General features: G+C 39.5%; 1 pseudogene; it reads right to left on the reverse strand.

The window, feature by feature from the left end:
- Positions 1 to 5075: 5075 nt before the first annotated feature.
- The window catches only part of LOC140954555 (uncharacterized), a 61426-nt pseudogene continuing 52295 nt past the window's right edge, over positions 5076 to 14206 (reverse strand).

Consider the following 14206-nt stretch of genomic DNA (forward strand, 5'->3'; position numbering starts at 1 on the left):
TCAAACACCAGTAGATCCAAACCCTCCAACACCTCTTTCAGTTGCATCCAAATCCTCGATTTGCATGACATCAGGAGTTGCAATTTTCTCAAGAATCAACTGCGCAGTTCTATTGCCAACCTTTACCTCAAAATCAACATTAGAGTAATAACCCTATCAGGGCCTCTGTAATTAGTATCTATGACACCAACACCCACATCAATTGAGTGCTTCCATGCCAATCCTGATCTTAGTGCTAAAACAACAAAACTCAATTTTAGAAACAAAACCAAACCATCCGTGAACATAAATTAAAAGGTACGAAGTGAGATTTACCAATACAAGCATAGGCAAACTTCATTCTTTACAAGTGAATTTTACACTCAATCGCCTGTAACTCGATCACAATTTCAGGACCATAACAAATTGTTATCAGAGCAGTAAGTTATGTGTGATTCCTATAACAACTTACAAACAATTTGAGATCTTCATGAAGATGTATAAGGAGAATCTACAGAAAGATAGAACCGAGAGGGAGCAACTTTATGCTTGAATTGAAGAACTTTCTTTTGACTTGGCTGCAATCAGATTAGAGGTTCATCAAGGAGATGATGGAAGTGTGAACAGGGGACTAAGAGGACATCCTCAAATGATCGTACAACTCTTCAAGATGCTGATGGTATCGTACAACTCTTTAAGATTCCTCATCCTTCTTGGTCCTTCTGATGAGGATGCTGATGGTGGTGTTGTTGATGATGCTCCTGGTGTGTTCCTCCTGTTGAATACAGGGAATCTGTGTATCGGACTTTGTGGTTCAGCTGCTGGCACAATCTGTTCTTCTACAAGTACTGTTGGTACTTCTTCACCTTCAAGGATCAAATCAGTGGTGATCCATTTGACTGCTTCTTGATCACCATTCCATTCCCAAGATTTATCTTCTTCAAAGATAACATCTATACTCATAATTGCTTTCTTCGTGATGGGATTATACAGCCTGTATCCCATCCTTCTATCACCGTTTCCGACAAAGATGCATTTCTCGCTTTTATCATCGAGCTTTGTCCTCCTTGCATCTGGGATCTTTGCATATGCCACACAACCAAAGACTCGTAGATGAGTAACACTTGGTTTGTGACCACTCCATGCTTCTTCTGGAGTAAGACCTTGCAAACTTCTGGTCGGGCAGCGATTCAGTAGATACACTGCACATGATACAGCTTCAGGTAATATTTTGCATGCAAGGGCCCACTTTTATCTTCCCAATGAAACAACAAGTTGTTGCTGCAGCTTCTACCCGACCAGTCAGTGTGAGGCCTTCTTCTTCTGTTGGCAGTGTAGCTTGCTCAAGTAGCTCAAGTTTTGCTTCAAGAAATGTCACAACATCAGCAATAACAGGCGCTACAACAATGACCTTCAGCTACCCAAACTTTCCTGGCAATGAAACCCGATACTTGGCAATTTTGCAGAATGGTGCGTACCAGATTCCAATACCTGCATATGTTGGGGTCGCAACAACTTCCAAAGGAACCCATCCTCAAGCTGTGCCTTTTTTTTCAATGGATTAATTTTATTCTTCTCGAATGCTTCATCCTTTACAGTTTCACCGACAATAACAACCATTAATACAGACACAACAAGGCCAACAAGGTCATCAAAATCCAAGTATTTCCAGTGGCTCCTCATCATCCCAGAAGCATTTGCAGAATCAACAACATAACCCACATGAGAGTGAATAAGGTGGAATCAACAACAGTCATTCAAATCCAACCATTTGCAGAATCATCAGCAGAATCAATCTGTACCAAACTAGCAACGGCAGCTGATGCAAATTCAGAATGTTACTTCCCAAGCCCGTACAGTCCATCAACTATTGACAGTCAAGTTTCCGGCTAAAACATAAGTATTTATGGCCAGAATTTATTGCGAATACATCTCGCGAACTTTGCTTTGATGAATCCCACACCAATGGGTGGTGCCTATAGCGCAAGTGGAAATACTAGTGAAAAGAAACTGCAGGAGCCACAAACACTAGCTTTTAAGTCCTCAGACGTCTCCTCCTTTTGCAATTTCATTTGCTTCCATCAATGGAACCACAACTTCCCCAGGTCTTGATGTTTCATTGCTGGTATAGAATCATGCTCTTCTCCAAAGCTCTCCAGAGGTAACAAGGCATGGCTATCACTTCATCACTGCAACCCAAGCAACACCCATTTACTGTTGGGCAATCAATTATGTTCTCGCGGCCGGATTTAACAGACTCCCTAAAATCGTAGTATGATGATGGTTTCTCGTGCTTTGGATATTTTTTTTTTTGGTAACACTAGTTTAAGATTTTCTGCTGAGACTACATACTTTATGTAATAGAATTATTTTTTTTCTATTAATAAAGTATATTCGCTTGTATCTTGTTACCTGAACTTCCATGTTATGATTGTGTTTTGAGGTTTATTTATCCCTCTTTTCAATGTGAACAATCATACCAACTCGAATAGCTTTAAAGGATGGTGTGACTGTACTTAGAATAAATTCTAAGTTGCCTATATACCTTTGTGGATAAAGGATCAAGTCACAACGTAGTTCAAATCATATTTTTTTTGTCAAAGAGTTTTTTTTTTTTGCGTGGCTGTACTCGGAATGAATTCCAAGTTGCCTACGTACCTTTGTGGATAAAGGATCAAGTCATAACATAGTTCAATTTTGTTTGATTTTTTTTGTGCCTTTCATAGTTTTTGCTCGTGCGGGCCAGGAGCTAAATCAGATTTCAAGCATAGTATCTTTTTAAGAATTTGCCGATGATAGGCCAAATCCTCAATCCATTCTCATCAACAATTTTGTGAGCTCCATTGGTGTAGACTTCTTGAACCACATAAGGGCCATCCCATTTGGAGAGGAACTTGCTGCCCATGCATTTTGACATGATTATCGGGCGTCGTACTGCCAAGACAAGATCTCCTTCTTGAAATGAGTGTGGTCGCACCTTCTTGTTGAAAGCTCTATAGAGTCGTGCTTGATAACATTCTAATCATTGTTGTGCCTCAAGACGTTTTTCATCTAAAGCTTCAAGCTCTTCAAGACATAGACGAACATTGTCTTCATTGGAAAGTCCTTCTTGGATTGCAATTCTTAAAAATGGAATTTGACATTCTAGTGGAAGAACAGCTTCAACCCCGTATACTAAGGAGTATGGAGTAGCTTGAGTTGGTGTTTGGAATATAGTACAATAAGCCCATAACGCCTCCCCAATTCTCTCATACCAGTCCTTCTTCGAGCGATTCACCACCTTCTTGAGAATGTTGCATAAAGTCTTGTTAAAGGCTTCCGCCAAAGCATTAGTCGGAGCATTGTACATAGAAGAGTTATGTTGTTTAAAACTGGACTGTGCACTAAACTTGTTCATGGCTATATTGTAGAACTCCTTTCCATTATCGGTTATGATGTATCTTGGTACCCTATAATAGTAATGATGTTTGTTCGGATGAAGCTTACAACTGTCTCTTTCTTGACCTCTTTTAATGTTGTAGCTTCTGCCCATTTGGAGAAGTAATCTGTTGCAACCAATATGTAAAGATGCTCCCAGAGCTTTTCGGCAATGGTCCTACCACATCAAGTCCCCAAGCATCAAAGGGCCAAGAGGCAACTGTCGAGTGTAAAGGCTCGGGTGGTTGGTGGATCAAATCAGCATGCAATTGACAACTTTGACATTTTCTAGCATAGTCTATACAATCCTTCACCATTGTTGGCCAGTAATATCCCATTCTTTTGATCCGGAAGTGAAGTTTAGGGCCTAATTGTTGTGCTTCACAAATCCCTAAGTGAGTTTCTTCTAGTGCTTTTTTTGCTTCTTCTTCTCCGAGACAGCGCAAAAATACTCCGTCAAAAGAGCGTCGATAAAGAGTACCTTGGAAGTATATGAAGCGGGAAGCTCTTCGCCTCACCTCTATCTTATGGCATAAGTCTTTAGGTAGCTTTCCATATCTCAAATAATCGATAAGCGGTTGACGCCAGTCTTCTCTTTCAATCTCGTAGACAGAAACTATGCCCACTTGTTATTTCTCTTCTATGTCATGATTTAGTGGTGGAACAACCCATCTTTGACATACAGGGACTTTTATCTCCTCACTACAGGATGCTAATGTTGACGCCAGATTTGCTAAGGCATCGGCTTGCTTATTCTCTTTCCGTGGTACTTGTTCTAAAGTGACACAATCAAGTGATGTTATCAGTTTAAGTGCATACTTGTGATATAGGATGAATTCTGGTTTCTTGACTTCATATAGTGAGAGGAGTTGTCTGATGACTAATTGAGAATCACCAAAAACTTTAAGGCGAGACATTTTTATACTCACTGTCATTTCCAACCCAAGAATCAAGGCTTGATATTCAACCATGTTATTAGAACAACATTTGGTAAGTGAAAAGGAGAAAGGCAAGACCTCTCCTTCCAGTGTGATGAATATAACCCCAGCACCGACTCCATCTTATCGTGTTGCGCCATTAAAGAACATTTTCCATGGTTCTAACAGTTCAATAAACAAAACATCCTCATCAGGTAGGTCTTTAGAGAACTTCCATTCATTGAGAATAGGATGATCAGCCAGAAAATCAGCTAGTGCTTGCCCCTTGATAGCTTTTTGTGAGACATAGACAATTTCAAATTCTTGAAGCAATAAAGCCTATTTTTCCAATCTTCCTGATAATACTGGTCTTGAGATGATGTACTTGAGAGGGTCAGCTCGGGAGATTAATCTTACTGAATACATTTGGAGGTAATGCCTTAACTTTTTTATTGCAAACATCAATGCTAGATATGTCTTCTCTATTGGAGAATAATTCAGTTCAACCCCATTTAATGTCCTACTAAGGTAGTAAAGACCACTTTCCTTGCCTTCATCATTTTGTTGTGCCAACAACACTCCTAAGGAACGTATTTGGGCCGCAATATAGAGGATAAGTGGACGTCCCTGTACCGGTGCTTGAAGGACAGGTGGATTTAACAAGTATTTTTTTATCTTATTGAAGGCATTAGTACAAGCTTCATCCTAATAGAATGATGTATCCTTCTTCATTAATTGGGTGAATGGTTGACATCATCCCACTCAAGTAGAAATAAATCTTTGTATATAGGCCAACTTTCCTTGGAGACTCTTCAACTCATGGATGTTTCTTGGCTCCAGCATTTTTAGAATGGCCTTGATCTTAGACTGGTCAATCTCAATTCCTCAATGTCAAACTATAAACCCTAGGAATTTGCCTGAGGACACACCAAATGCGCATTTTAATGGGTTCATTTTTAGTTGAAATCGACTTAACCGTTCAAACACCAAACAGAGATCCTGCAAGTGATTTTCCTTTTCTTTTGATTTTACCACGAGGTCATCAACATAACATTCAACTGTTGGTGAAGCATGTCGTCAAAAATCTTCTACATCGCCCTTTGATAAGTGGCACCTGCATTCTTTAAGCCAAAAGGCATAACTTTATAGCAATATATCCCTTTTGGAGTTCGGAAAGCCGTCTTCTCCTCATCTGCGGGTGCCATTCGAATTTGATTGTAGTCAAATGAACCATCCATGAAGGTTAATCTCCCATGACCTGTGGTAGCGTCGACCATGATTTCAGTAATTGGAAGTGGAAAGTCATCTTTGAGACAAGCATTGTTAAGGTCTCGAAAATCCACACAAACACGCATTTGGCCATTCTTCTTTTTTACTGGCACAATATTTAAAATCCACGTAGGATACTTGACCTCACGAATGAAACCTGCTTGGATAAGTTTATTGACTTCAGCCTCAATCTGTGATATGAGTTTAGGACGAAAGCAACACTGACTTTGTTTTACAGGTCTAGCCCCATGTTTCACTGCTAGTTGATGGACAACAACCCTTGGGTCTAAACCTGGCATTTCATCATAGGACCAAGCAAAGATATCTCGATACTCCATCAAAAGTTCTATGTAATTCGCTTCCTCCTCAGGTGATAAGTTTGCATTGATGAAGGTTGGTCGTGGGTTTTCAACAGTTCCTAAGTTAACCTCTTTAAGTTCATTCATTGTAGGCTTATTTTATGATTCAAGGGAAGGTGGAGCTTCCTCAACATCTTCTTCGACGACAAAATTATCATTATCATCTTCTTCACTAGTGATGTGATTTGAAGTGACACATTATTTCTTCTTCTTCATTAGAGGGGTTTGTTATCACTATTGTGTGCGTTTTTCCTTTCAATGTCCCTTCAGCACTCACCACCCATTCACATTGTCTCTTCATGCGTGAAGGTATTTTGCTACGAAAAACCTTTGAATCACCCATCAAACTTGTCTCTTTTGACATGGATTGTCTAAGTCTTGCAAAGACTCGTGTGTGTTTTAGCGCCCTTCCATTATTTTGGGTTCCAATCCTAGCAAAAACAGGAGCACGACTTGTAGTTCCACCAAGACGATCCTAGACTGAAGCTCTAAGAGGTGCCGACTAAATTTGTTGTTTGTCCTTTACTTCTTTCACACTTATGTATCGTGAGGCTTCTTTATTAATCTGAAAATGCAGCAGTGTGGAAGACTCGTATCCAAGACCAGCCCTCAAAGTTTTGCCAGAAGTTTTATTCTCTCTCCATGCCTTTCTAGTCCTTGCAGAAACTTGTTTACCTTCAAGTTGAGTCGTATCACCATCCTTTGCTAACTCGTTGATGTCCTCACGACTGTAACTAGCCCTGGCTAAAAGCTTATAAGCATTGGGATCAAAGCCATTCGACCGTTTATCAGGAAGTCCTTTAGGATTTATCACCACCGACTCAGTTTGATGCACAAACCCTTTAGTAAAGGTTTTGAGACCTTGTTCAAGGCGAGATTAGTAGCTGGCAAGGTCAAGTTTTCAAGCCCCTTATTCATCTTTTCTTCATCCTTTGCAAAAGATGATTGACCCTCTTTTCTTGCTGATACTGGAATGTATCGGAGTACCGTGGCTTTACGTGGTGGTTTATTGTCAACAAATTTTTCTACCACCTTTTCTTTTCCTTTATTCTTTGTTGGCTGAGACACCTCTTCATTTGCAGATGAATTATGCCATTTTGAGCTTTTGGAGTCAATTATTCCCTCTCCTAAATGGTCAGGTGGTGATCGTTGACTTGAAATAGAATTTTGCGTCTGCAAAGTGAGCTTCAGCTATGGTGAAGGGATCGGTGTCCGCCATTATCTTTCTTACTTGTCCATCTCGACAATACTTAAAACATCGGTGGAGTGTTAAGGAGATGATACCATTTTCATGTATCCATGGTCGCCCAAGCAACATATTGTAGGTAGTTTTGACATCTATGACATGGAAAAGTGCATTGGATTCCATATCTTCCATATGCATCGCAAGTCTTATCTTTCTTATGGCATTTTGCCGTCCTTGATTAAAACCTTGAATCATCAGATGACTTGGGAAGAGTTCATCCATAGGAATCCCTAGCTCTCTCATAGTCTTAAGAGGTAGTATATTGACCGCCGAGCCATCATCTACCAAGATGCGATTCACTATCTTTTCATCAACATATCCTTTAATGAAAAGAGGCTGATTATGGAGTTTTGATCCAAGCAATAAGTCTTCATTGTTGAAGGATATCTTTGTTGTGCATACACCGTGAGATAAGTTTGAAGAGTCATCATGACTTTTCTTCATGACATATCAATAAGAGTTTTCTCTTCATCAACATGATAGCAAGCAACAAGTACATTTTCAATTTTTTTTCATCTCTGTTGGCATGTACTCATTCAGTGTAACAGGCTTTCTTAGACTTTGAGCTAAAAAACCCTCCTTTCTAACTGGTATGGATTTTTTTTTAGTCTTTCGGCGTATCGGCTCATCAATTAGCTTCCTCACCATTGAGATCCTCATTCTAGTTGGCTTTGTCATTTGCATGTGCTTCCTCCTTCCTCTTCTACGCGTGACTAAATTCCATCCTTCATCATCATAATTTTCAGACGATTCAGGCTTGAAGTTGTCAACTTGAGGTGCGAGGGTTATACATGGAGTTTGACTTGAGGATGCAATGAAGCTCATCGGGAAAATGGCATCAATTCTCATAGGTTCAAAGGAGCCAAAACTTATTGTAGAGAGTGATTGACGTGGTCCTAAATTGACCGTGGTTGTGATATTAGAGGCTGCTATTTCATCATCAAAAATGATATCTCTATTCTCGTGTAGCCTCATGATCTTGTCTTTCAACACAAAACACTTCTCTACAAGATGACTGATTAAGCGATTATATTTGCAATAATTCGGATTATCTACTTGGTTTGCTTCTTCAGGGTGTTGCACCTCTAGCAACTCAATGATATTTGCCCCAAGCAGATCATCCAGCATCCTAGATATGTCTGAGTCAGGGAATAGATACACTTTTTCTTGTCGCTCTTTCAATGGTGGTTTCTTTCTTTCACCCTTTTGAAAAGTAGTCGGCATTGCATGATCATTCCTCTTAACTCCAGTTGGTACCCTTACAGCAGCCGAGTTAACTACTAAAGATTGCTTTCCCTCGACCTTCAGAGTGCTCTTTCTGAATCTATGACCTTCAAGCTTATTTCTTTTAGGCTCTTGCATAGGTAATAATGAACTTTCAGCCGCCGCAATGCTAAGTTCCATATCGTGTGCACGAGTAGCCAATTCTTCAAAAGACTTTGGTTTGATGCCTTGTAGGATATATCGTAGTCCCCAATTCATCCTTGAATACACATGTCTAGCGCAGAAGTTTCAGTGAGTCGATCTCTACAGTTGAGGCTAGGGTTTCTCCACCGATGAATGTAGTCGATGACAGGCTCTTCCTTCCATTGACGTGCATTAGATAGTTCAATCATGCTAACCACATGTCGAGTGCTATAAAAATGGTTAAGAAACTCGCGCTCCAACTGCTCCCAAGTATCAATCGAGCAAGACTCCAAGTCAGTGTACCAGTCGAAGGCATTACCTTTTAAGAAATGAACAAACTATTTTACCAGGAGATCACCATTAGTCCTAGCATTGTTGCAAGTCTCCATAAAATGAGCTATATGTTGCCGAGGATTTCCTTTGCCATTGAATTGTTGAAACTTTGGTGGTTGGTAACTTAGAGGCATCTTTAACAGGTCGATTCTTTGGGTGTACGGCTTCGCATACGAATACGAGGGTTGAATTGAGCTTTCCACCTGGTCTGTGATGGTTCCTTGATGAGTTCTTTCAGTTGATTTATGGTGAAGATGCCATCAGTAATACCACGTGTATTCTTCACAGCTCCGATTGCAGACTCCTCAATGACATCTAGTTGATCTACTTGAAAAGCCTTAGTAGTCGAGGTTTGGCCTCCTTTGTTCAAGCTCTCAAGTTTGTTCATCAACTTTGCTATCTCGTGGTCTTTTGCCTTGAGTGAAGTTGAAAGCTCCTCGACAAGTTTTGTCAAGTTAGCCATTTGATCCTCTAAAGATGTTGTCTCGGTCATCATCACTGACATGGTGCTGGAATCCGAAGCCTTATTTAGTGATTGACACGGAGAAGTTTCCATAGGTGAATTGTCAAAGTCGCCTTGAGTCCTGAATACAATTTCGCGTGCCCCACTTGACTTTTGTAGTGGAGTTGCTTGTGGCTTCATCTTTGAGGTGAGATCTTGTGCCCCTCTTGCATTTGAAGTTGATGTCAACTTGAGAATCGGCTTAGTTGTGCATACAACTCGATGATGGATTTTGTTTTCAATGGCGGGGTTAAAGAATCTTCAATAGTATTTTGGGGACTTGAATCAGTGGCCTTGATGCTTTTCGTAGCGACAATGGTGATCATGTTCCTCCTAGTTGCCATTGAGATTTTGTTGAAAATTCTTTCTTGAAGGGAAGTGATGAAAGGTAGAGAAGTCCCCAGTGGAGTCGCCAGAAATTTGTAGACACAATTTTGAGCACCTGAAATCAAACAAGCACACATGTACAAATATATGATATTATTAAATATATGAATGGGTACAATCTCTATGTAATATATTCTTTCAAAAGAATATGGCAATCCTTTGATTCTTCCCTTGGATTTGATATATGGTAACTTGATTTATTTGAGTAATCAAGCCAAGATTTGTGCTTTGCAAGAACGTGAATTTGGGCATGTATTGCGAAGCGAGATTATGTGATTTGATGCTTTGAAGAGTACCTTGATTTGTCTTCAAAGTATTGTTGAAGAAGTCTTATAGGGCGTTTTGGCTTGATCCAACAGAGCTTCGTTTTTTTTAGACTTCAAGCGTAGAATTTCCGTTGAAAAGATAGGTGTCCTCCTGGTTTTCAATAGTTTTGCCTCTGCCCCTCTTTTGTTCCCCTTGGTGCCGCCTCCTCTGTTTTTCTTTTTTATGTTGTAGGTTTTCTAAGTGTCTTTTTTTCCCCCTGTTTTCAGATCCCCTTATCTTATTTTATATTGTGGCTTTTCTACCCCTGCAGTAATGAGGAAAGTTTCTTTTTCTGCATTGAATTCCTTCCTACTCAGACATTGCGGGCTAGATTTGAGGTAGAAAACGTGTGAATTCAAATATCTCTATTTCTGGAGAAATTGTAGAGAATCAAACTTTCTTTCCAATAAAACTTATCTTGAAATTTTTGGACCTCTGAGCGTTGAGATAAGGGCCATAAACCGAAACAGTCTTTGCAGTGCAGGAATTTCGGACTGGTTCAATCCTTGTTTTTCAACTCGCTTTTTGGGCTTCGAAACAACAAAACTGAGTTATATGCCCTTCATATGTTTTATAAACCTTCATCTCAGCTATTTGAAAATGGTGACGAACATCTGGAACTAAATTGTATAGCTTCTTTTGTAGCACATAATGAATCATTGTTCAGTTTCACTGCCAGGCTCTGCCTGTTCAGTAACCTAAGATCTGAAAACACATTAATTTCCCACAAGGTCAATAGTTCAAAAAGAGATTCAAAATTCTAATTGTCTTGTGCAACATATCCAAAATATTTAAAAATCAAGCATGAATAGTGGAAAATATACATGCTTTAAATTCCCTTATCAAATACCCCCAAACTTGAATGTTTGCTTGTCCTCAAGCAAAAAGGAAACCATGAAAGTAGAGTGCTAAAAGCTCATGATAAGTTAAACTTTCACATTTAAAAGGTTCCATCATGCAGCATTCACTTCTTGACTTAGCTCATAGACAATATTAGATAATGGAAAACTAAGCATTCCTACTCTTTGTGCAGGCCGTTGTACACACTTCCAACTCATCCATGTGTTTCATATGTTTAGCATCCTTGAACCGTGCACAGTCATTATTATTATTATTATTATTATTATTATTATTATTTTATTAAAACAAGGTAGCCAACTTTAGGAGTAATAACACACTTTTACTTGTCTTTTGACAAGGGTGATTTTTTAAATTTATCACTTTTCACCCTCTGTTTTCATAGTCCTAGTGTGCAGTGTCTTTCATAGTCAAAGCATGCAATGTCTCCCCCAAACTTAAATATCACATTGTCCTCAATGGAAAAACAAAGAATAGAAAGGCTTACAAATACTTCCTTTTGACTATGTGGGTGTGAGTTTGTTGTTGCTCCTGGTTATTTGCTTGTATGATCAATCGCTGCACAACTCAATGAAACAAATAAGGGTTGTTTTTTTTTTTTGGGTTGCCTCCCAATCAGTGCTTAGTTATAGTCATTAGCTTGACTTTTCCATTTATCTAAGATGAAGTGAGAGGGATATCATCCCTTTTTTCAATAGAGTCCCCATTCCTATAATGCTTCAGACGTTGCCTATTTACTGTGAATGTTCCCTTTTCATCATGGGTGACCTCTATTGCTCCATAAGGAAATACCTTCACAACAGTAAATGGTCCTGACCACCGTGATTTGAGCTTACCAGGAAACAAGCGGAGCCGTGAATTGAAGAGTAATACTTGTTGACCAGGGACAAACTCCTTGCGTACAATGTGTTTGTCATGCCATGCCTTGGTTCTTTCCTTGTATATCTTGGCATTTTCATAGGACTCGTTGCGAAATTCATCCATCTCATTAAGTTGCAAGATTCTTTTCTCACCTGCAACCTGCAAATCCATGTTCAGTTGTTTCATTGCCCAGTATGCCTTATGCTCTAATTCAAGAGGAAGATGACATGCTTTTCTAAAAACTAATCGATACGGAGACATTCCCAATGGTGTTTTGAATGCTGTCTGATATGCCCACAATGCATCATCTAGCTTTCTTGCCCAATCTTTCCGAGAATTACTTACTGTTTTCTCTAAGATTTGCTTCACCTCTCTATTGGATACCTTTGTTTGGCCATTTGTCTGAGGATGATAAGCCAATGCTCTTTTGTGTCTGATTCCACACTTAGATAACAGTGCTTCAAACTGCTTGTTGCAAAAATGAGTTCCTTCATCACTGATGATGGCTCGAGGAGTACCAAATCTAGTAAAGATATTCTTTCATAGAAAATTAAGTACCACCTTGCCATCATTTATAGGCATTGCAATTGTCTCGATCCACTTTGATACATAATCCACTGCTAAGAGAAAGTATTTGTTGTTATAGGATGAAGGAAAAGGTCCCATGAAATCGATGCCCCAAACATCAAATAATTCAACTTCTAGGATATTCTGCAGTGGCATTTCATTTCGTCGAGATATGTTTCCAGTATGCTGACATCTATCATAAGTAGTAACAAAAGCATGAGCATCTTTAAACATAGTGGGCCAATAAAAACCTGACTGTAGAACTTTGGCTGCAGTGCGTTGTGTTCCAAAGTGCCCCCCCATATTCAAGTGTGTGGCAGTGCTTCAATATGTTTGTCATTTCCTCTTCTGGAACGCACCTCCTGATGACTTGATCTGCACAATTCCGATAGAGTATTGGCTCCTCCCAGAAGTAGTGTTTGACTTCATAAAAAATTTTCTTCTTTTGCTGGTAAGAAAAATCTGGCGGTATGATCTTACCTGCAAGAAAGTTGACATAATCTGCATACTAAGGAAAGAATTTGTTAGTGGAAATTGCTGAGTCTTTTATCAGGAAAACATTCATTTATAATAGTGAATTTAGGCTCCAGCTGCTGTGTCAATTCCAGCCTTGAAAGATGATCTGCCACCACGTTCTCAGTCCCCTTTTTATCTTTAATTTCTACATCTAATTATTGCAGTAATAGGATCCAACGGATGAGTCTAGGCTTGGCATCTTTCTTAGACACTAGGTGTCTAATTGCAGCATGATCAGTATACACCAGTACTTTGTTTCCCATCAGGTAAGGCCGAAACTTATCAAATGCATAGACCACAACAAGCAACTCTTTCTCGGTTGTGGCATAATTGAGCCGGGCATCATTGAGTGTTCTACTGGCATAGTATATGGTGTGAAACACATTATTTTTCCATTGCCCCAGTACTGCTCCAATTGCATAATCACTAGCATCACACATCATCTCAAATGGTTTCTCCCAATCCGGTGCAATTACAATAGAAGCTGTCACTAACTTCTTTTTCAACAGCATAAAGGTTGTCTTGCATTCCTCATCAAACTGAAACTTTGTGTCTTTTAGCAGCCTTAAAAGTGCACATAGGCCATATTTTTAAGTCGAAATGAACCTCCTATAAAATCTTGCATGACTAAGGAAACTCCTAACCCCTTTTACTGTAGTTGGCGGCAGAAGCTTGTCTATTGCCTCAATTTTAGCTTTGTCTACCTCTATTCCTTTTTTCTGAAATCCGATGCCCCAATACTATACCTTCCTTTATCATGAAGTGACATTTTTCCCAGTTCAATATCAAGTTTTTCTTTTCACAACGCTCTAAAACCAATGCCAACTTTGCAAGGCAATCATCAAAAGAAGTTCCAAATACAGAAAAGTCATCCATGAAGACCTCAATGATCTACTCCACCATATATGAAAAAACAGTCATCATGCACCTTTGAAAGGTAGTTGGTGCATTACACAACCCAAAAGGCATTCTTCTGAAAGCAAAAGTACCATAAGGGCAGGTGAAAGTGGTCTTCTCTTGGTCCTCAGGTGCGATGTCTATTTGGTTGTATCCTGAATAGCCATCTAGGAAACAGTAGTATTCATGCCCAGCTAACCTGTCCAGCATCTGATCAATGAATGGTAGGGGGAAGTGATCTTTGCGAATTGCCTTGTTGAGCTTTCGATAATCCATGCAAATCCTCCATCCAGTTACCGGTCTAGTAGGTATCAAGTTATTGTTTGCATCTTTTACCACTATCATTCCTCCTTTCTTTGGCACAACTTGAACTGGGCTCACCCAT

The sequence above is a fragment of the Populus alba genome, chromosome 14 (assembly GCF_005239225.2).
Source record: "Populus alba chromosome 14, ASM523922v2, whole genome shotgun sequence".
Lineage (NCBI taxonomy): Eukaryota > Viridiplantae > Streptophyta > Magnoliopsida > Malpighiales > Salicaceae > Populus > Populus alba.